The sequence below is a fragment of the Pelobates fuscus genome, chromosome 2 (assembly GCF_036172605.1).
Source record: "Pelobates fuscus isolate aPelFus1 chromosome 2, aPelFus1.pri, whole genome shotgun sequence".
Taxonomy (NCBI): Eukaryota; Metazoa; Chordata; class Amphibia; order Anura; family Pelobatidae; genus Pelobates; species Pelobates fuscus.
Genome location: NC_086318.1, coordinates 287964040 through 287983273, shown reverse-complemented (window position 1 = coordinate 287983273; position 19234 = coordinate 287964040). Strand labels below are relative to the sequence as shown.

The 19234-nt window shown below is 42.4% G+C and overlaps 70 pseudogenes; all 70 read left to right on the top strand.

Moving 5' to 3' along the window:
- The first annotated feature begins 47 nt into the window (after positions 1–47).
- On the top strand, positions 48–166 carry LOC134597063 (5S ribosomal RNA; annotated as a pseudogene).
- Positions 167–300: 134 nt separating this feature from the next.
- Positions 301–419, top strand: LOC134588582 (5S ribosomal RNA; annotated as a pseudogene).
- A 134-nt stretch (positions 420–553) lies between these two features.
- Positions 554–672, top strand: LOC134596541 (5S ribosomal RNA; annotated as a pseudogene).
- Positions 673–1150: 478 nt separating this feature from the next.
- Positions 1151–1269, top strand: LOC134594022 (5S ribosomal RNA; annotated as a pseudogene).
- A 134-nt stretch (positions 1270–1403) lies between these two features.
- On the top strand, positions 1404–1522 carry LOC134587938 (5S ribosomal RNA; annotated as a pseudogene).
- Positions 1523–1656: 134 nt separating this feature from the next.
- On the top strand, positions 1657–1775 carry LOC134593804 (5S ribosomal RNA; annotated as a pseudogene).
- Positions 1776–1909: 134 nt separating this feature from the next.
- Positions 1910–2028, top strand: LOC134598251 (5S ribosomal RNA; annotated as a pseudogene).
- Positions 2029–2162: 134 nt separating this feature from the next.
- Positions 2163–2281, top strand: LOC134597574 (5S ribosomal RNA; annotated as a pseudogene).
- Positions 2282–2415: 134 nt separating this feature from the next.
- On the top strand, positions 2416–2534 carry LOC134588580 (5S ribosomal RNA; annotated as a pseudogene).
- Positions 2535–2668: 134 nt separating this feature from the next.
- On the top strand, positions 2669–2787 carry LOC134596540 (5S ribosomal RNA; annotated as a pseudogene).
- A 225-nt stretch (positions 2788–3012) lies between these two features.
- LOC134589383 (5S ribosomal RNA) lies at positions 3013–3131 on the top strand (annotated as a pseudogene).
- Positions 3132–3264: 133 nt separating this feature from the next.
- LOC134597312 (5S ribosomal RNA) lies at positions 3265–3383 on the top strand (annotated as a pseudogene).
- Positions 3384–3517: 134 nt separating this feature from the next.
- LOC134588365 (5S ribosomal RNA) lies at positions 3518–3635 on the top strand (annotated as a pseudogene).
- Positions 3636–3769: 134 nt separating this feature from the next.
- Positions 3770–3888, top strand: LOC134594900 (5S ribosomal RNA; annotated as a pseudogene).
- Positions 3889–4022: 134 nt separating this feature from the next.
- On the top strand, positions 4023–4141 carry LOC134595653 (5S ribosomal RNA; annotated as a pseudogene).
- A 134-nt stretch (positions 4142–4275) lies between these two features.
- Positions 4276–4394, top strand: LOC134597697 (5S ribosomal RNA; annotated as a pseudogene).
- A 134-nt stretch (positions 4395–4528) lies between these two features.
- Positions 4529–4647, top strand: LOC134594021 (5S ribosomal RNA; annotated as a pseudogene).
- Positions 4648–4781: 134 nt separating this feature from the next.
- LOC134587927 (5S ribosomal RNA) lies at positions 4782–4900 on the top strand (annotated as a pseudogene).
- Positions 4901–5034: 134 nt separating this feature from the next.
- Positions 5035–5153, top strand: LOC134588149 (5S ribosomal RNA; annotated as a pseudogene).
- Positions 5154–5287: 134 nt separating this feature from the next.
- On the top strand, positions 5288–5406 carry LOC134598249 (5S ribosomal RNA; annotated as a pseudogene).
- A 134-nt stretch (positions 5407–5540) lies between these two features.
- Positions 5541–5659, top strand: LOC134597573 (5S ribosomal RNA; annotated as a pseudogene).
- A 134-nt stretch (positions 5660–5793) lies between these two features.
- Positions 5794–5912, top strand: LOC134589143 (5S ribosomal RNA; annotated as a pseudogene).
- A 224-nt stretch (positions 5913–6136) lies between these two features.
- Positions 6137–6255, top strand: LOC134594020 (5S ribosomal RNA; annotated as a pseudogene).
- A 225-nt stretch (positions 6256–6480) lies between these two features.
- LOC134598248 (5S ribosomal RNA) lies at positions 6481–6599 on the top strand (annotated as a pseudogene).
- A 134-nt stretch (positions 6600–6733) lies between these two features.
- LOC134589381 (5S ribosomal RNA) lies at positions 6734–6852 on the top strand (annotated as a pseudogene).
- A 133-nt stretch (positions 6853–6985) lies between these two features.
- LOC134594019 (5S ribosomal RNA) lies at positions 6986–7104 on the top strand (annotated as a pseudogene).
- Positions 7105–7238: 134 nt separating this feature from the next.
- On the top strand, positions 7239–7356 carry LOC134588364 (5S ribosomal RNA; annotated as a pseudogene).
- Positions 7357–7490: 134 nt separating this feature from the next.
- Positions 7491–7609, top strand: LOC134594899 (5S ribosomal RNA; annotated as a pseudogene).
- A 134-nt stretch (positions 7610–7743) lies between these two features.
- Positions 7744–7862, top strand: LOC134595652 (5S ribosomal RNA; annotated as a pseudogene).
- Positions 7863–7996: 134 nt separating this feature from the next.
- LOC134598351 (5S ribosomal RNA) lies at positions 7997–8115 on the top strand (annotated as a pseudogene).
- Positions 8116–8249: 134 nt separating this feature from the next.
- On the top strand, positions 8250–8368 carry LOC134594017 (5S ribosomal RNA; annotated as a pseudogene).
- Positions 8369–8502: 134 nt separating this feature from the next.
- Positions 8503–8621, top strand: LOC134587915 (5S ribosomal RNA; annotated as a pseudogene).
- Positions 8622–8755: 134 nt separating this feature from the next.
- Positions 8756–8874, top strand: LOC134593686 (5S ribosomal RNA; annotated as a pseudogene).
- A 134-nt stretch (positions 8875–9008) lies between these two features.
- Positions 9009–9127, top strand: LOC134598247 (5S ribosomal RNA; annotated as a pseudogene).
- A 134-nt stretch (positions 9128–9261) lies between these two features.
- On the top strand, positions 9262–9380 carry LOC134597062 (5S ribosomal RNA; annotated as a pseudogene).
- Positions 9381–9514: 134 nt separating this feature from the next.
- LOC134589141 (5S ribosomal RNA) lies at positions 9515–9633 on the top strand (annotated as a pseudogene).
- A 225-nt stretch (positions 9634–9858) lies between these two features.
- LOC134589380 (5S ribosomal RNA) lies at positions 9859–9977 on the top strand (annotated as a pseudogene).
- A 133-nt stretch (positions 9978–10110) lies between these two features.
- Positions 10111–10229, top strand: LOC134594016 (5S ribosomal RNA; annotated as a pseudogene).
- Positions 10230–10363: 134 nt separating this feature from the next.
- LOC134588363 (5S ribosomal RNA) lies at positions 10364–10481 on the top strand (annotated as a pseudogene).
- A 134-nt stretch (positions 10482–10615) lies between these two features.
- LOC134597380 (5S ribosomal RNA) lies at positions 10616–10734 on the top strand (annotated as a pseudogene).
- A 134-nt stretch (positions 10735–10868) lies between these two features.
- LOC134595897 (5S ribosomal RNA) lies at positions 10869–10987 on the top strand (annotated as a pseudogene).
- A 134-nt stretch (positions 10988–11121) lies between these two features.
- LOC134594015 (5S ribosomal RNA) lies at positions 11122–11240 on the top strand (annotated as a pseudogene).
- Positions 11241–11374: 134 nt separating this feature from the next.
- Positions 11375–11493, top strand: LOC134587903 (5S ribosomal RNA; annotated as a pseudogene).
- A 134-nt stretch (positions 11494–11627) lies between these two features.
- Positions 11628–11736, top strand: LOC134589357 (5S ribosomal RNA; annotated as a pseudogene).
- Positions 11737–11870: 134 nt separating this feature from the next.
- Positions 11871–11989, top strand: LOC134588804 (5S ribosomal RNA; annotated as a pseudogene).
- A 134-nt stretch (positions 11990–12123) lies between these two features.
- LOC134594014 (5S ribosomal RNA) lies at positions 12124–12242 on the top strand (annotated as a pseudogene).
- Positions 12243–12376: 134 nt separating this feature from the next.
- LOC134596289 (5S ribosomal RNA) lies at positions 12377–12495 on the top strand (annotated as a pseudogene).
- Positions 12496–12629: 134 nt separating this feature from the next.
- Positions 12630–12748, top strand: LOC134593567 (5S ribosomal RNA; annotated as a pseudogene).
- Positions 12749–12882: 134 nt separating this feature from the next.
- Positions 12883–13001, top strand: LOC134598245 (5S ribosomal RNA; annotated as a pseudogene).
- Positions 13002–13135: 134 nt separating this feature from the next.
- Positions 13136–13254, top strand: LOC134597572 (5S ribosomal RNA; annotated as a pseudogene).
- A 134-nt stretch (positions 13255–13388) lies between these two features.
- Positions 13389–13507, top strand: LOC134589140 (5S ribosomal RNA; annotated as a pseudogene).
- A 477-nt stretch (positions 13508–13984) lies between these two features.
- LOC134594013 (5S ribosomal RNA) lies at positions 13985–14103 on the top strand (annotated as a pseudogene).
- Positions 14104–14237: 134 nt separating this feature from the next.
- LOC134588362 (5S ribosomal RNA) lies at positions 14238–14355 on the top strand (annotated as a pseudogene).
- Positions 14356–14489: 134 nt separating this feature from the next.
- LOC134594898 (5S ribosomal RNA) lies at positions 14490–14608 on the top strand (annotated as a pseudogene).
- Positions 14609–14742: 134 nt separating this feature from the next.
- On the top strand, positions 14743–14861 carry LOC134595651 (5S ribosomal RNA; annotated as a pseudogene).
- A 134-nt stretch (positions 14862–14995) lies between these two features.
- LOC134595896 (5S ribosomal RNA) lies at positions 14996–15114 on the top strand (annotated as a pseudogene).
- A 134-nt stretch (positions 15115–15248) lies between these two features.
- Positions 15249–15367, top strand: LOC134587892 (5S ribosomal RNA; annotated as a pseudogene).
- A 134-nt stretch (positions 15368–15501) lies between these two features.
- LOC134594260 (5S ribosomal RNA) lies at positions 15502–15620 on the top strand (annotated as a pseudogene).
- A 134-nt stretch (positions 15621–15754) lies between these two features.
- Positions 15755–15873, top strand: LOC134587880 (5S ribosomal RNA; annotated as a pseudogene).
- A 134-nt stretch (positions 15874–16007) lies between these two features.
- Positions 16008–16126, top strand: LOC134594259 (5S ribosomal RNA; annotated as a pseudogene).
- A 134-nt stretch (positions 16127–16260) lies between these two features.
- LOC134588820 (5S ribosomal RNA) lies at positions 16261–16379 on the top strand (annotated as a pseudogene).
- Positions 16380–16513: 134 nt separating this feature from the next.
- On the top strand, positions 16514–16632 carry LOC134597571 (5S ribosomal RNA; annotated as a pseudogene).
- Positions 16633–16766: 134 nt separating this feature from the next.
- Positions 16767–16885, top strand: LOC134589139 (5S ribosomal RNA; annotated as a pseudogene).
- Positions 16886–17362: 477 nt separating this feature from the next.
- Positions 17363–17481, top strand: LOC134596569 (5S ribosomal RNA; annotated as a pseudogene).
- Positions 17482–17706: 225 nt separating this feature from the next.
- Positions 17707–17825, top strand: LOC134598244 (5S ribosomal RNA; annotated as a pseudogene).
- A 134-nt stretch (positions 17826–17959) lies between these two features.
- Positions 17960–18078, top strand: LOC134595511 (5S ribosomal RNA; annotated as a pseudogene).
- Positions 18079–18303: 225 nt separating this feature from the next.
- LOC134589379 (5S ribosomal RNA) lies at positions 18304–18422 on the top strand (annotated as a pseudogene).
- A 133-nt stretch (positions 18423–18555) lies between these two features.
- Positions 18556–18674, top strand: LOC134594012 (5S ribosomal RNA; annotated as a pseudogene).
- A 134-nt stretch (positions 18675–18808) lies between these two features.
- Positions 18809–18927, top strand: LOC134588092 (5S ribosomal RNA; annotated as a pseudogene).
- A 134-nt stretch (positions 18928–19061) lies between these two features.
- Positions 19062–19180, top strand: LOC134595178 (5S ribosomal RNA; annotated as a pseudogene).
- Positions 19181–19234: the final 54 nt, after the last annotated feature.

The window sequence follows — 19234 nt, the reverse complement described above, 5'->3', positions numbered from 1 at the left end:
AGTTTGATATTCTACCAACATTAGCGAGATCGCATTCTCTTAATTTCACTTACGGCCATACCAGTCTGAAAATGCCTGGTCTCGTCAGATCTCGGAAGCCATCCAGACTTGGGTCTGGTTAGTACTTGTATGGGAGACCAACTAGGAACCTCAGGTGCCGTAAGCTTTTGTTTATTTCTTTTTTGCATTATGATGTCATAATCAGACCACTTTTTTCCCTATCCAGAAGCGTCTTGTCTTTTGTCGCAACCAGAGTTTGATATTCTACCAACATTAGCGAGATCGCATTCTCTTAATTTCACTTACGGCCATACCAGTCATAAAATGCCTGATCTCGTCAAATCTCGGAAGCCATCCAGACTCGGGCCTGGTTAGTACTTGTATGGGAGACCAACTAGGAACCTCAGGTGCCGTAAGCTTTTGTTTATTTCTTTTTTGCATTATGATGTCATAATCAGACCACTTTTTTCCCTATCCAGAAGCGTCTTGTCTTTTGTCGCAACCAGAGTTTGATATTCTACCAACATTAGCGAGATCGCATTCTCTTAATTTCACTTACGGCCATACCAGTCTGAAAATGCCTGATCTCGTCAGATCTCGGAAGCTATCCAGACTCGGGCCTGGTTAGTACTTGTATGGGAGACAAACTAGGAACCTCAGGTGCCGTAAGCTTTAGTTTATTTCTTTTTTGCATTATGATGTCATAATCAGACCACTTTTTTCCCTATGGGAGACCAACTAGGAACCTCAGGTGCCGTAAGCTTTTGTTTATTTCTTTTTTGCATTATGATGTCATAATCAGACCACTTTTTTCCCTATCCAGAAGCGTCTTCTCTTTTGTCGCAACCAGAGTTTGATATTCTACCAACATTAGCGGGATCGCATTCTCTTAATTTCCCTTACGGCCATACCAGTCTAAAAATGCCTGATCTCGTCAGATCTCGGAAGCCATCCAGACTCGGGCCTGGTTAGTACTTGTATTTGAGACCAACTAGGAACCTCAGGTGCTGTAAGCTTTTGTTTATTTATTTTTTGCATTATGATGTCATAATCAGACCACTTTTTTCCCTATCCAGAAGCGTCTTGTCTTTTGTCGCAACCAGAGTTTGATATTCTACCAACATTAGCGAGATCGCATTCTTTTAATTTCACTTACGGCCATACCAGTCTGAAAATGCCTGATCTCGTCAGATCTCGGAAGCCATCCAGACTCGGGCCTGGTTAGTACTTGTATGGGAGACCAACTAGGAACCTCAGGTGCCGTAAGCTTTAGTTTATTTCTTTTTTGCATTATGATGTCATAATCAGACCACTTTTTTCCCTATCCAGAAGCGTCTTGTCTTTTGTCGCAACCAGAGTTTGATATTCTACCAACATTAGCGAGATCGCATTCTCTTAATTTCACTTACGGCCATACCAGTCTGAAAATGCCTGATCTCGTCAGATCTCGGAAGCCATCCAGACTTGGGCCTGGTTAGTACTTGTATGGGAGACCAACTAGGAACCTCAGGTGCCGTAAGCTTTTGTTTATTTCTTTTTTGCATTATGATGTCATAATCAGACCACTTTTTTCCCTATCCAGAAGCGTCTTGTCTTTTGTCGCAACCAGAGTTTGATATTCTACCAACATTAGCGAGATCGCATTCTCTTAATTTCACTTACGGCCATACCAGTCTGAAAATGCCTGATCTCATCAGATCTCGGAAGTCATCCAGACTCGGGCCTGGTTAGTACTTGTATGGGAGACCAACTAGGAACCTCAGGTGCCGTAAGCTTTTGTTTATTTCTTTTTTGCATTATGATGTCATAATCAGACCACTTTTTTCCCTATCCAGAAGCGTCTTGTCTTTTGTTGCAACCAGAGTTTGATATTCTACCAACATTAGCGAGATCGCATTCTCTTAATTTCACTTACGGCCATACCAGTCTGAAAATGCATGATCTCGTCAGATCTCGGAAGCCATCCAGACTCGGGTCTGGTTAGTACTTGTATGGGAGACCAACTAGGAACCTCAGGTGCCGTAAGCTTTTGTTTATTTCTTTTTTGCATTATGATGTCATAATCAGACCACTTTTTTGCCTATCCAGAAGCGTCTTGTCTTTTGTCGCAACCAGAGTTTGATATTCTACCAACATTAGCGAGATCGCATTCTCTTAATTTCACTTACGGCCATACCAGTCTGAAAATGCCTGGTCTCGTCAGATCTCGGAAGCCATCCAGACTCGGGTCTGGTTAGTACTTGTATGGGAGACCAACTAGGAACCTCAGGTGCCGTAAGCTTTTGTTTATTTCTTTTTTGCATTATGATGTCATAATCAGACCACTTTTTTCCCTATCCAGAAGCGTCTTGTCTTTTGTCGCAACCAGAGTTTGATATTCTACCAACATTAGCGAGATCGCATTCTCTTAATTTCACTTACGGCCATACCAGTCATAAAATGCCTGATCTCGTCAAATCTCGGAAGCCATCCAGACTCGGGCCTGGTTAGTACTTGTATGGGAGACCAACTAGGAACCTCAGGTGCCGTAAGCTTTTGTTTATTTCTTTTTTGCATTATGATGTCATAATCAGGCCACTTTTTTCCCTATCCAGAAGCGTCTTGTCTTTTGTCGCAACCAGAGTTTGATATTCTACCAACATTAGCGAGATCGCATTCTCTTAATTTCACTTACGGCCATACCAGTCTGAAAATGCCTGATCTCGTCAGATCTCGGAAGCTATCCAGACTCGGGCCTGGTTAGTACTTGTATGGGAGACAAACTAGGAACCTCAGGTGCCGTAAGCTTTAGTTTATTTCTTTTTTGCATTATGATGTCATAATCAGACCACTTTTTTCCCTATGGGAGACCAACTAGGAACCTCAGGTGCCGTAAGCTTTTGTTTATTTCTTTTTTGCATTATGATGTCATAATCAGACCACTTTTTTCCCTATCCAGAAGCGTCTTCTCTTTTGTCGCAACCAGAGTTTGATATTCTACCAACATTAGCGGGATCGCATTCTCTTAATTTCCCTTACGGCCATACCAGTCTAAAAATGCCTGATCTCGTCAGATCTCGGAAGCCATCCAGACTCGGGCCTGGTTAGTACTTGTATTTGAGACCAACTAGGAACCTCAGGTGCCGTAAGCTTTTGTTTATTTATTTTTTGCATTATGATGTCATAATCAGACCACTTTTTTCCCTATGCAGAAGCGGCTTGTCTTTTGTCGCAACCAGAGTTTGATATTCTACCAACATTAGCGAGATCGCATTCTCCAATTTCACTTACGGCCATAACAGTCTGAAAATGCCTGATCTCGTCAGATCTCGGAAGCCATCCAGACTCGGGCCTGGTTAGTACTTGTATGGGAGACCAACTAGGAACCTCAGGTGCCGTAAGCTTTTGTTTATTTCTTTTTTGCATTATGATGTCATAATCAGACCACTTTTTTCCCTATCCAGAAGCGTCTTGTCTTTTGTCGCAACCAGAGTTTGATATTCTACCAACATTAGCGAGATCGCGTTCTCTTAATTTCACTTACGGCCATACCAGTCTGAAAATGCCTGATCTCGTCAGATCTCGGAAGCCATCCAGACTCGGGCCTGGTTAGTACTTGTATGGGAGTCAACTAGGAACCTCAGGTGCCGTAAGCTTTTGTTTATTTCTTTTTTGCATTATGATGTCATAATCAGACCACTTTTTTCCCTATCCAGAAGCGTCTTGTCTTTTATCGCAACCAGAGTTTGATATTCTACCAACATTAGCGAGATCGCATTCTCTTAATTTCACTTATGGCCATACCAGTCTGAAAATGCCTGATCTCGTCAGATCTCGGAAGCCATCCAGACTCGGGCCTGGTTAGTACTTGTATGGGAGACCAACTAGGAACCTCAGGTGCCGTAAGCTTTTGTTTATTTCTTTTTTGCATTATGATGTCATAATCAGACCACTTTTTTCCCTATCCAGAAGCGCCTTGTCTTTTGTCGCAACCAGAGTTTGATATTCTACCAACATTAGCGAGATCGCATTCTCTTAATTTCACTTACGGCCATACCAGTCTGAAAATGCCTGATCTCATCAGATCTCGGAAGCCATCCAGACTCGGGCCTGGTTAGTACTTGTATGGGAGACCAACTAGGTACCTCAGGTGCCGTAAGCTTTTGTTTATTTCTTTTTTGCATTATGATGTCATAATCAGACCACTTTTTTCCCTATCCAGAAGCGTCTTGTCTTTTGTCGCAACCAGAGTTTGATATTCTACCAACATTGGCGAGATCGCATTCTCTTAATTTCACTTACGGCCATACCAGTCTGAAAATGCCTGATCTCGTCAGATCTCGGAAGCCATCCAGACTCGGGTCTGGTTAGTACTTGTATGGGAGACCAACTAGGAACCTCAGGTGCCGTAAACTTTTGTTTATTTATTTTTTGCATTATGATGTCATAATCAGACCACTTTTTTCCCTATCCAGAAGCGTCTTGTCTTTTGTCGCAACCAGAGTTTGATATTCTACCAACATTAGCGAGATCGCATTCTCTTAATTTCACTTACGGCCATACCAGTCTGAAAATGCCTGATCTCGTCAGATCTCGGAAGCCATCCAGACTCGGGCCTGGTTAGTACTTGTATGGGAGACCAACTAGGAACCTCAGGTGCCGTAAGCTTTAGTTTATTTCTTTTTTGCATTATGATGTCATAATCAGACCACTTTTTTCCCTATCCAGAAGCGTCTTGTCTTTTGTCGCAACCAGAGTTTGATATTCTACCAACATTAGCGAGATCGCATTCTCTTAATTTCACTTACGGCCATACCAGTCTGAAAATGCCTGATCTCGTCAGATCTCGGAAGCCATCCAGACTTGGGCCTGGTTAGTACTTGTATGGGAGACCAACTAGGAACCTCAGGTGCCGTAAGCTTTTGTTTATTTCTTTTTTGCATTATGATGTCATAATCAGACCACTTTTTTCCCTATCCAGAAGCGTCTTGTCTTTTGTCGCAACCAGAGTTTGATATTCTACCAACATTAGCGAGATCGCATTCTCTTAATTTCACTTACGGCCATACCAGTTTGAAAATGCCTGATCTCATCAGATCTCGGAAGTCATCCAGACTCGGGCCTGGTTAGTACTTGTATGGGAGACCAACTAGGAACCTCAGGTGCCGTAAGCTTTTGTTTATTTCTTTTTTGCATTATGATGTCATAATCAGACCACTTTTTTCCCTATCCAGAAGCGTCTTGTCTTTTGTTGCAACCAGAGTTTGATATTCTACCAACATTAGCGAGATCGCATTCTCTTAATTTCACTTACGGCCATACCAGTCTGAAAATGCATGATCTCGTCAGATCTCGGAAGCCATCCAGACTCGGGTCTGGTTAGTACTTGTATGGGAGACCAACTAGGAACCTCAGGTGCCGTAAGCTTTTGTTTATTTCTTTTTTGCATTATGATGTCATAATCAGACCACTTTTTTCCCTATCCAGAAGCGTCTTGTCTTTTGTCGCAACCAGAGTTTGATATTCTACCAACATTAGCGAGATCGCATTCTCTTAATTTCACTTACGGCCATACCAGTCTGAAAATGCCTGGTCTCGTCAGATCTCGGAAGCCATCCAGACTCGGGTCTGGTTAGTACTTGTATGGGAGACCAACTAGGAACCTCAGGTGCCGTAAGCTTTTGTTTATTTCTTTTTTGCATTATGATGTCATAATCAGACCACTTTTTTCCCTATCCAGAAGCGTCTTGTCTTTTGTCGCAACCAGAGTTTGATATTCTACCAACATTAGCGAGATCGCATTCTCTTAATTTCACTTACGGCCATACCAGTCATAAAATGCCTGATCTTGTCAAATCTCGGAAGCCATCCAGACTCGGGCCTGGTTAGTACTTGTATGGGAGACCAACTAGGAACCTCAGGTGCCGTAAGCTTTTGTTTATTTCTTTTTTGCATTATGATGTCATAATCAGACCACTTTTTTCCCTATGGGAGACCAACTAGGAACCTCAGGTGCCGTAAGCTTTTGTTTATTTCTTTTTTGCATTATGATGTCATAATCAGACCACTTTTTTCCCTATGCAGAAGCGGCTTGTCTTTTGTCGCAACCAGAGTTTGATATTCTACCAACATTAGCGAGATCGCATTCTCCAATTTCACTTACGGCCATACCAGTCTGAAAATGCCTGATCTCGTCAGATCTCGGAAGCCATCCAGACTCGGGCCTGGTTAGTACTTGTATGGGAGACCAACTAGGAACCTCAGGTGCCGTAAGCTTTTGTTTATTTCTTTTTTGCATTATGATGTCATAATCAGACCACTTTTTTCCCTATGGGAGACCAACTAGGAACCTCAGGTGCCGTAAGCTTTTGTTTATTTATTTTTTGCATTATGATGTCATAATCAGACCACTTTTTTCCCTATCCAGAAGCGTCTTGTCTTTTGTTGCAACCAGAGTTTGATATTCTACCAACATTAGCGAGATCGCATTCTCTTAATTTCACTTACGGCCATACCAGTCTGAAAATGCATGATCTCGTCAGATCTCGGAAGCCATCCAGACTCGGGTCTGGTTAGTACTTGTATGGGAGACCAACTAGGAACCTCAGGTGCCGTAAGCTTTTGTTTATTTCTTTTTTGCATTATGATGTCATAATCAGACCACTTTTTTCCCTATCCAGAAGCGTCTTGTCTTTTGTCGCAACCAGAGTTTGATATTCTACCAACATTAGCGGGATCGCATTCTCTTAATGTTCCTTACGGCCATACCAGTCTAAAAATGCCTGATCTCGTCAGATCTCGGAAGCCATCCAGACTCGGGCCTGGTTAGTACTTGTATTTGAGACCAACTAGGAACCTCAGGTGCCGTAAGCTTTTGTTTATTTATTTTTTGCATTATGATGTCATAATCAGACCACTTTTTTCCCTATGCAGAAGCGGCTTGTCTTTTGTCGCAACCAGAGTTTGATATTCTACCAACATTAGCGAGATCGCATTCTCCAATTTCACTTACGGCCATACCAGTCTGAAAATGCCTGATCTCGTCAGATCTCGGAAGCCATCCAGACTCGGGCCTGGTTAGTACTTGTATGGGAGACCAACTAGGAACCTCAGGTGCCGTAAGCTTTTGTTTATTTCTTTTTTGCATTATGATGTCATAATCAGACCACTTTTTTCCCTATCCAGAAGCGTCTTGTCTTTTGTCGCAACCAGAGTTTGATATTCTACCAACATTAGCGAGATCGCATTCTCTTAATTTCACTTACGGCCATACCAGTCTGAAAATGCCTGATCTCGTCAGATCTCGGAAGCCATCCAGACTCGGGCCTGGTTAGTACTTGTATGGGAGTCAACTAGGAACCTCAGGTGCCGTAAGCTTTTGTTTATTTCTTTTTTGCATTATGATGTCATAATCAGACCACTTTTTTCCCTATCCAGAAGCGTCTTGTCTTTTATCGCAACCAGAGTTTGATATTCTACCAACATTAGCGAGATCGCATTCTCTTAATTTCACTTATGGCCATACCAGTCTGAAAATGCCTGATCTCGTCAGATCTCGGAAGCCATCCAGACTCGGGCCTGGTTAGTACTTGTATGGGAGACCAACTAGGAACCTCAGGTGCCGTAAGCTTTTGTTTATTTCTTTTTTGCATTATGATGTCATAATCAGACCACTTTTTTCCCTATCCAGAAGCGCCTTGTCTTTTGTCGCAACCAGAGTTTGATATTCTACCAACATTAGCGAGATCGCATTCTCTTAATTTCACTTACGGCCATACCAGTCTGAAAATGCCTGATCTCATCAGATCTCGGAAGCCATCCAGACTCGGGCCTGGTTAGTACTTGTATGGGAGACCAACTAGGTACCTCAGGTGCCGTAAGCTTTTGTTTATTTCTTTTTTGCATTATGATGTCATAATCAGACCACTTTTTTCCCTATCCAGAAGCGTCTTGTCTTTTGTCGCAACCAGAGTTTGATATTCTACCAACATTGGCGAGATCGCATTCTCTTAATTTCACTTACGGCCATACCAGTCTGAAAATGCCTGATCTCGTCAGATCTCGGAAGCCATCCAGACTCGGGTCTGGTTAGTACTTGTATGGGAGACCAACTAGGGACCTCAGGTGCCGTAAGCTTTTGTTTATTTATTTTTTGCATTATGATGTCATAATCAGACCACTTTTTTCCCTATCCAGAAGCGTCTTGTCTTTTGTCGCAACCAGAGTTTGATATTCTACCAACATTAGCGAGATCGCATTCTCTTAATTTCACTTACGGCCATACCAGTCTGAAAATGCCTGATCTCGTCAGATCTCGGAAGCCATCCAGACTCGGGCCTGGTTAGTACTTGTATGGGAGACCAACTAGGAACCTCAGGTGCCGTAAGCTTTAGTTTATTTCTTTTTTGCATTATGATGTCATAATCAGACCACTTTTTTCCCTATCCAGAAGCGTCTTGTCTTTTGTCGCAACCAGAGTTTGATATTCTACCAACATTAGCGAGATCGCATTCTCTTAATTTCACTTACGGCCATACCAGTCTGAAAATGCCTGATCTCGTCAGATCTCGGAAGCCATCCAGACTTGGGCCTGGTTAGTACTTGTATGGGAGACCAACTAGGAACCTCAGGTGCCGTAAGCTTTTGTTTATTTCTTTTTTGCATTATGATGTCATAATCAGACCACTTTTTTCCCTATCCAGAAGCGTCTTGTCTTTTGTCGCAACCAGAGTTTGATATTCTACCAACATTAGCGAGATCGCATTCTCTTAATTTCACTTACGGCCATACCAGTCTGAAAATGCCTGATCTCATCAGATCTCGGAAGTCATCCAGACTCGGGCCTGGTTAGTACTTGTATGGGAGACCAACTAGGAACCTCAGGTGCCGTAAGCTTTTGTTTATTTCTTTTTTGCATTATGATGTCATAATCAGACCACTTTTTTCCCTATCCAGAAGCGTCTTGTCTTTTGTTGCAACCAGAGTTTGATATTCTACCAACATTAGCGAGATCGCATTCTCTTAATTTCACTTACGGCCATACCAGTCTGAAAATGCATGATCTCGTCAGATCTCGGAAGCCATCCAGACTCGGGTCTGGTTAGTACTTGTATGGGAGACCAACTAGGAACCTCAGGTGCCGTAAGCTTTTGTTTATTTCTTTTTTGCATTATGATGTCATAATCAGACCACTTTTTTCCCTATCCAGAAGCGTCTTGTCTTTTGTCGCAACCAGAGTTTGATATTCTACCAACATTAGCGAGATCGCATTCTCTTAATTTCACTTACGGCCATACCAGTCTGAAAATGCCTGGTCTCGTCAGATCTCGGAAGCCATCCAGACTTGGGTCTGGTTAGTACTTGTATGGGAGACCAACTAGGAACCTCAGGTGCCGTAAGCTTTTGTTTATTTCTTTTTTGCATTATGATGTCATAATCAGACCACTTTTTTCCCTATCCAGAAGCGTCTTGTCTTTTGTCGCAACCAGAGTTTGATATTCTACCAACATTAGCGAGATCGCATTCTCTTAATTTCACTTACGGCCATACCAGTCATAAAATGCCTGATCTTGTCAAATCTCGGAAGCCATCCAGACTCGGGCCTGGTTAGTACTTGTATGGGAGACCAACTAGGAACCTCAGGTGCCGTAAGCTTTTGTTTATTTCTTTTTTGCATTATGATGTCATAATCAGACCACTTTTTTCCCTATGGGAGACCAACTAGGAACCTCAGGTGCCGTAAGCTTTTGTTTATTTCTTTTTTGCATTATGATGTCATAATCAGACCACTTTTTTCCCTATTTAGAAGCGTCTTGTCTTTTGTCGCAACCAGAGTTTGATATTCTACCAACATTAGCGGGATCGCATTCTCTTAATTTCCCTTACGGCCATACCAGTCTAAAAATGCCTGATCTCGTCAGATCTCGGAAGCCATCCAGACTCGGGCCTGGTTAGTACTTGTATTTGAGACCAACTAGGAACCTCAGGTGCCGTAAGCTTTTGTTTATTTATTTTTTGCATTATGATGTCATAATCAGACCACTTTTTTCCCTATGCAGAAGCGGCTTGTCTTTTGTCGCAACCAGAGTTTGATATTCTACCAACATTAGCGAGATCGCATTCTCCAATTTCACTTACGGCCATACCAGTCTGAAAATGCCTGATCTCGTCAGATCTCGGAAGCCATCCAGACTCGGGCCTGGTTAGTACTTGTATGGGAGACCAACTAGGAACCTCAGGTGCCGTAAGCTTTTGTTTATTTCTTTTTTGCATTATGATGTCATAATCAGACCACTTTTTTCCCTATCCAGAAGCGTCTTGTCTTTTGTCGCAACCAGAGTTTGATATTCTACCAACATTAGCGAGATCGCATTCTCTTAATTTCACTTACGGCCATACCAGTCTGAAAATGCCTGATCTCGTCAGATCTCGGAAGCCATCCAGACTCGGGCCTGGTTAGTACTTGTATGGGAGTCAACTAGGAACCTCAGGTGCCGTAAGCTTTTGTTTATTTCTTTTTTGCATTATGATGTCATAATCAGACCACTTTTTTCCCTATCCAGAAGCGTCTTGTCTTTTATCGCAACCAGAGTTTGATATTCTACCAACATTAGCGAGATCGCATTCTCTTAATTTCACTTATGGCCATACCAGTCTGAAAATGCCTGATCTCGTCAGATCTCGGAAGCCATCCAGACTCGGGCCTGGTTAGTACTTGTATGGGAGACCAACTAGGTACCTCAGGTGCCGTAAGCTTTTGTTTATTTCTTTTTTGCATTATGATGTCATAATCAGACCACTTTTTTCCCTATCCAGAAGCGTCTTGTCTTTTGTCGCAACCAGAGTTTGATATTCTACCAACATTGGCGAGATCGCATTCTCTTAATTTCACTTACGGCCATACCAGTCTGAAAATGCCTGATCTCGTCAGATCTCGGAAGCCATCCAGACTCGGGTCTGGTTAGTACTTGTATGGGAGACCAACTAGGAACCTCAGGTGCCGTAAGCTTTTGTTTATTTATTTTTTGCATTATGATGTCATAATCAGACCACTTTTTTCCCTATCCAGAAGCGTCTTGTCTTTTGTCGCAACCAGAGTTTGATATTCTACCAACATTAGCGAGATCGCATTCTCTTAATTTCACTTACGGCCATACCAGTCTGAAAATGCCTGATCTCGTCAGATCTCGGAAGCCATCCAGACTCGGGCCTGGTTAGTACTTGTATGGGAGACCAACTAGGAACCTCAGGTGCCGTAAGCTTTAGTTTATTTCTTTTTTGCATTATGATGTCATAATCAGACCACTTTTTTCCCTATCCAGAAGCGTCTTGTCTTTTGTCGCAACCAGAGTTTGATATTCTACCAACATTAGCGAGATCGCATTCTCTTAATTTCACTTACGGCCATACCAGTCTGAAAATGCCTGATCTCGTCAGATCTCGGAAGCCATCCAGACTTGGGCCTGGTTAGTACTTGTATGGGAGACCAACTAGGAACCTCAGGTGCCGTAAGCTTTTGTTTATTTCTTTTTTGCATTATGATGTCATAATCAGACCACTTTTTTCCCTATCCAGAAGCGTCTTGTCTTTTGTCGCAACCAGAGTTTGATATTCTACCAACATTAGCGAGATCGCATTCTCTTAATTTCACTTACGGCCATACCAGTCTGAAAATGCCAGATCTCGGAAGTCATCCAGACTCGGGCCTGGTTAGTACTTGTATGGGAGACCAACTAGGAACCTCAGGTGCCGTAAGCTTTTGTTTATTTCTTTTTTGCATTATGATGTCATAATCAGACCACTTTTTTCCCTATCCAGAAGCGTCTTGTCTTTTGTTGCAACCAGAGTTTGATATTCTACCAACATTAGCGAGATCGCATTCTCTTAATTTCACTTACGGACATACCAGTCTGAAAATGCATGATCTCGTCAGATCTCGGAAGCCATCCAGACTCGGGTCTGGTTAGTACTTGTATGGGAGACCAACTAGGAACCTCAGGTGCCGTAAGCTTTTGTTTATTTCTTTTTTGCATTATGATGTCATAATCAGACCACTTTTTTCCCTATCCAGAAGCGTCTTGTCTTTTGTTGCAACCAGAGTTTGATATTCTACCAACATTAGCGAGATCGCATTCTCTTAATTTCACTTACGGCCATACCAGTCTGAAAATGCCTGATCTCGTCAGATCTCGGAAGCCATCCAGACTCGGGCCTGGTTAGTACTTGTATGGGAGACCAACTAGGAACCTCAGGTGCCGTAAGCTTTAGTTTATTTCTTTTTTGCATTATGATGTCATAATCAGACCACTTTTTTCCCTATCCAGAAGCGTCTTGTCTTTTGTCGCAACCAGAGTTTGATATTCTACCAACATTAGCGAGATCGCATTCTCTTAATTTCACTTACGGCCATACCAGTCTGAAAATGCCTGATCTCGTCAGATCTCGGAAGCCATCCAGACTTGAGCCTGGTTAGTACTTGTATGGGAGACCAACTAGGAACCTCAGGTGCCGTAAGCTTTTGTTTATTTCTTTTTTGCATTATGATGTCATAATCAGACCACTTTTTTCCCTATCCAGAAGCGTCTTGTCTTTTGTCGCAACCAGAGTTTGATATTCTACCAACATTAGCGAGATCGCATTCTCTTAATTTCACTTACGGCCATACCAGTCTGAAAATGCCTGATCTCATCAGATCTCGGAAGTCATCCAGACTCGGGCCTGGTTAGTACTTGTATGGGAGACCAACTAGGAACCTCAGGTGCCGTAAGCTTTTGTTTATTTCTTTTTTGCATTATGATGTCATAATCAGACCACTTTTTTCCCTATCCAGAAGCGTCTTGTCTTTTGTTGCAACCAGAGTTTGATATTCTACCAACATTAGCGAGATCGCATTCTCTTAATTTCACTTACGGCCATACCAGTCTGAAAATGCATGATCTCGTCAGATCTCGGAAGCCATCCAGACTCGGGTCTGGTTAGTACTTGTATGGGAGACCAACTAGGAACCTCAGGTGCCGTAAGCTTTTGTTTATTTCTTTTTTGCATTATGATGTCATAATCAGACCACTTTTTTCCCTATCCAGAAGCGTCTTGTCTTTTGTCGCAACCAGAGTTTGATATTCTACCAACATTAGCGAGATCGCATTCTCTTAATTTCACTTACGGCCATACCAGTCTGAAAATGCCTGGTCTCGTCAGATCTCGGAAGCCATCCAGACTCGGGTCTGGTTAGTACTTGTATGGGAGACCAACTAGGAACCTCAGGTGCCGTAAGCTTTTGTTTATTTCTTTTTTGCATTATGATGTCATAATCAGACCACTTTTTTCCCTATCCAGAAGCGTCTTGTCTTTTGTCGCAACCAGAGTTTGATATTCTACCAACATTAGCGAGATCGCATTCTCTTAATTTCACTTACGGCCATACCAGTCATAAAATGCCTGATCTTGTCAAATCTCGGAAGCCATCCAGACTCGGGCCTGGTTAGTACTTGTATGGGAGACCAACTAGGAACCTCAGGTGCCGTAAGCTTTTGTTTATTTCTTTTTTGCATTATGATGTCATAATCAGACCACTTTTTTCCCTATGGGAGACCAACTAGGAACCTCAGGTGCCGTAAGCTTTTGTTTATTTCTTTTTTGCATTATGATGTCATAATCAGACCACTTTTTTCCCTATTTAGAAGCGTCTTGTCTTTTGTCGCAACCAGAGTTTGATATTCTACCAACATTAGCGGGATCGCATTCTCTTAATTTCCCTTACGGCCATACCAGTCTAAAAATGCCTGATCTCGTCAGATCTCGGATGCCATCCAGACTCGGGCCTGGTTAGTACTTGTATTTGAGACCAACTAGGAACCTCAGGTGCCGTAAGCTTTTGTTTATTTATTTTTTGCATTATGATGTCATAATCAGACCACTTTTTTCCCTATGCAGAAGCGGCTTGTCTTTTGTCGCAACCAGAGTTTGATATTCTACCAACATTAGCGAGATCGCATTCTCCAATTTCACTTACGGCCATACCAGTCTGAAAATGCCTGATCTCGTCAGATCTCGGAAGCCATCCAGACTCGGGCCTGGTTAGTACTTGTATGGGAGACCAACTAGGAACCTCAGGTGCCGTAAGCTTTTGTTTATTTCTTTTTTGCATTATGATGTCATAATCAGACCACTTTTTTCCCTATCCAGAAGCGTCTTGTCTTTTGTCGCAACCAGAGTTTGATATTCTACCAACATTAGCGAGATCGCATTCTCTTAATTTCACTTACGGCCATACCAGTCTGAAAATGCCTGATCTCGTCAGATCTCGGAAGCCATCCAGACTCGGGCCTGGTTAGTACTTGTATGGGAGTCAACTAGGAACCTCAGGTGCCGTAAGCTTTTGTTTATTTCTTTTTTGCATTATGATGTCATAATCAGACCACTTTTTTCCCTATCCAGAAGCGTCTTGTCTTTTATCGCAACCAGAGTTTGATATTCTACCAACATTAGCGAGATCGCATTCTCTTAATTTCACTTATGGCCATACCAGTCTGAAAATGCCTGATCTCGTCAGATCTCGGAAGCCATCCAGACTCGGGCCTGGTTAGTACTTGTATGGGAGACCAACTAGGAACCTCAGGTGCCGTAAGCTTTTGTTTATTTCTTTTTTGCATTATGATGTCATAATCAGACCACTTTTTTCCCTATCCAGAAGCGCCTTGTCTTTTGTCGCAACCAGAGTTTGATATTCTACCAACATTAGCGAGATCGCATTCTCTTAATTTCACTTACGGCCATACCAGTCTGAAAATGCCTGATCTCATCAGATCTCGGAAGCCATCCAGACTCGGGCCTGGTTAGTACTTGTATGGGAGACCAACTAGGTACCTCAGGTGCCGTAAGCTTTTGTTTATTTCTTTTTTGCATTATGATGTCATAATCAGACCACTTTTTTCCCTATCCAGAAGCGTCTTGTCTTTTGTCGCAACCAGAGTTTGATATTCTACCAACATTGGCGAGATCGCATTCTCTTAATTTCACTTACGGCCATACCAGTCTGAAAATGCCTGATCTCGTCAGATCTCGGAAGCCATCCAGACTCGGGTCTGGTTAGTACTTGTATGGGAGACCAACTAGGAACCTCAGGTGCCGTAAGCTTTTGTTTATTTATTTTTTGCATTATGATGTCATAATCAGACCACTTTTTTCCCTATCCAGAAGCGTCTTGTCTTTTGTCGCAACCAGAGTTTGATATTCTACCAACATTAGCGAGATCGCATTCTCTTAATTTCACTTACGGCCATACCAGTCTGAAAATGCCTGATCTCGTCAGATCTCGGAAGCCATCCAGACTTGGGCCTGGTTAGTACTTGTATGGGAGACCAACTAGGAACCTCAGGTGCCGTAAGCTTTTGTTTATTTCTTTTTTGCATTATGATGTCATAATCAGACCACTTTTTTCCCTATCCAGAAGCGTCTTGTCTTTTGTCGCAACCAGAGTTTGATATTCTACCAACATTAGCGAGATCGCATTCTCTTAATTTCACTTACGGCCGTACCAGTCTGAAAATGCCTGATCTCATCAGATCTCGGAAGTCATCCAGACTCGGGCCTGGTTAGTACTTGTATGGGAGACCAACTAGGAACCTCAGGTGCCGTAAGCTTTTGTTTATTTCTTTTTTGCATTATGATGTCATAATCAGACCACTTTTTTCCCTATCCAGAAGCGTCTTGTCTTTTGTCGCAACCAGAGTTTGATATTCTACCAACATTAGCGAGATCGCATTCTCTTAATTTCACTTACGGCCATACCAGTCTGAAAATGCCTGATCTCGTCAGATCTCGGAAGCCATCCAGACTTGGGCCTGGTTAGTACTTGTATGGGAGACCAACTAGGAACCTCAGGTGCCGTAAGCTTTTGTTTATTTCTTTTTTGCATTATGATGTCATAATCAGACCACTTTTTTCCCTATCCAGAAGCGTCTTGTCTTTTGTCGCAACCAGAGTTTGATATTCTACCAACATTAGCGAGATCGCATTCTCTTAATTTCACTTACGGCCGTACCAGTCTGAAAATGCCTGATCTCATCAGATCTCGGAAGTCATCCAGACTCGGGCCTGGTTAGTACTTGTATGGGAGACCAACTAGGAACCTCAGGTGCCGTAAGCTTTTGTTTATTTCTTTTTTGCATTATGATGTCATAATCAGACCACTTTTTTCCCTATCCAGAAGCGTCTTGTCTTTTGTTGCAACCAGAGTTTGATATTCTACCAACATTAGCGAGATCGCATTCTCTTAATTTCACTTACGGACATACCAGTCTGAAAATGCATGATCTCGTCAGATCTCGAAAGCCATCCAGACTCGGGTCTGGTTAGTACTTGTATGGGAGACCAACTAGGAACCTCAGGTGCCGTAAGCTTTTGTTTATTTCTTTTTTGCATTATGATGTCATAATCAGACCACTTTTTTCCCTATCCAGAAGCGTCTTGTCTTTTGTCGCAACCAGAGTTTGATATTCTACCAACATTAGCGAGATCGCATTCTCTTAATTTCACTTACGGCCATACCAGTCTGAAAATGCCTGGTCTCGTCAGATCTCGGAAGCCATCCAGACTCGGGTCTGGTTAGTACTTGTATGGGAGACCAACTAGGAACCTCAGGTGCCGTAAGCTTTTGTTTATTTCTTTTTTGCATTATGATGTCATAATCAGACCACTTTTTTCCCTATCCAGAAGCGTCTTGTCTTTTGTCGCAACCAGAGTTTGATATTCTACCAACATTAGCGAGATCGCATTCTCTTAATTTCACTTACGGCCATACCAGTCATAAAATGCCTGATCTTGTCAAATCTCGGAAGCCATCCAGACTCGGGCCTGGTTAGTACTTGTATGGGAGACCAACTAGGAACCTCAGGTGCCGTAAGCTTTTGTTTATTTCTTTTTTGCATTATGATGTCATAATCAGACCACTTTTTTCCCTATGGGAGACCAACTAGGAACCTCAGGTGCCGTAAGCTTTTGTTTATTTCTTTTTTGCATTATGATGTCATAATCAGACCACTTTTTTCCCTATTTAGAAGCGTCTTGTCTTTTGTCGCAACCAGAGTTTGATATTCTACCAACATTAGCGGGATCGCATTCTCTTAATTTCCCTTATGGCCATACCAGTCTAAAAATGCCTGATCTCGTCAGATCTCGGAAGCCATCCAGACTCGGGCCTGGTTAGTACTTGTATTTGAGACCAACTAGGAACCTCAGGTGCCGTAAGCTTTTGTTTATTTCTTTTTTGCATTATGATGTCATAATCAGACCACTTTTTTCCCTATGCAGAAGCGGCTTGTCTTTTGTCGCAACCAGAGTTTGATATTCTACCAACATTAGCGAGATCGCATTCTCCAATTTCACTTACGGCCATACCAGTCTGAAAATGCCTGATCTCGTCAGATATCGGAAGCCATCCAGACTCGGGCCTGGTTAGTACTTGTATGGGAGACCAACTAGGAACCTCAGGTGCCGTAAGCTTTTGTTTATTTCTTTTTTGCATTATGATGTCATAATCAGACCACTTTTTTCCCTATGGGAGACCAACTAGGAACCTCAGGTGCCGTAAGCTTTTGTTTATTTCTTTTTTGCATTATGATGTCATGATCAGACCACTTTTTTCCCTATCCAGAAGCGTCTTGTCTTTTGTTGCAACCAGAGTTTGATATTCTACCAACATTAGCGAGATCGCATTCTCTTAATTTCACTTACGGCCATACCAGTCTGAAAATGCATGATCTCGTCAGATCTCGGAAGCCATCCAGACTCGGGTCTGGTTAGTACTTGTATGGGAGACCAACTAGGAACCTCAGGTGCCGTAAGCTTTTGTTTATTTCTTTTTTGCATTATGATGTCATAATCAGACCACTTTTTTCCCTATCCAGAAGCGTCTTGTCTTTTGTCGCAACCAGAGTTTGATATTCTACCAACATTAGCGAGATCGCATTCTCTTAATTTCACTTACGGCCATACCAGTCTGAAAATGCCTGATCTCGTCAGATCTCGGAAGCCATCCAGACTCGGGTCTGGTTAGTACTTGTATGGGAGACCAACTAGGAACTTCAGGTGCCGTAAGCTTTAGTTTATTTCTTTTTTGCATTATGATGTCATAATCAGACCACTTTTTTCCCTATGGGAGACCAACTAGGAACCTCAGGTGCCGTAAGCTTTTGTTTATTTCTTTTTTGCATTATGATGTCATAATCAGACCACTTTTTTCCCTATCCAGAAGCGTCTTGTCTTTTGTCGCAACCAGAGTTTGATATTCTACCAACATTAGCGGGATCGCATTCTCTTAATTTCCCTTACGGCCATACCAGTCTAAAAATGCCTGATCTCGTCAGATCTCGGAAGCCATCCAGACTCGGGCCTGGTTAGTACTTGTATTTGAGACCAACTAGGAACCTCAGGTGCCGTAAGCTTTTGTTTATTTATTTTTTGCATTATGATGTCATAATCAGACCACTTTTTTCCCTATGCAGAAGCGGCTTGTCTTTTGTCGCAACCAGAGTTTGATATTCTACCAACATTAGCGAGATCGCATTCTCCAATTTTACTTACGGCCATACCAGTCTGAAAATGCCTGATCTCGTCAGATCTCGGAAGCCATCCAGACTCGGGCCTGGTTAGTACTTGTATGGGAGACCAACTAGGAACCTCAGGTGCCGTAAGCTTTTGCTTATTTCTTTTTTGCATTATGATGTCATAATCAGACCACTTTTTTCCCTATCCAGAAGCGTCTTGTCTTTTGTCGCAACCAGAGTTTGATATTCTACCAACATTAGCGAGATCGCATTCTCCTAATTTCACTTATGGCCATACCAGTCTGAAAATGCATGATCTCGTCAGATCTCGGAAGCCATCCAGACTCGGGTCTGGTTAGTACTTGTATGGGAGACCAACTAGGAACCTCAGGTGCCGTAAGCTTTTGTTTATTTCTTTTTTGCATTATGATGTCATAATCAGACCACTTTTTTCCCTATCCAGAAGCGTCTTGTCTTTTGTCGCAACCAGAGTTTGATATTCTACCAACATTAGCGAGATCGCATTCTCTTAATTTCACTTACGGCCATACCAGTCTGAAAATGCCTGATCTCGTCAGATCTCGGAAGCCATCCAGACTCGGGTCTGGTTAGTACTTGTATGGGAGACCATCTAGGAACCTCAGGTGCCGTAAGCTTTTGTTTATTTCTTTTTTGCATTATGATGTCATAATCAGACCACTTTTTTCCCT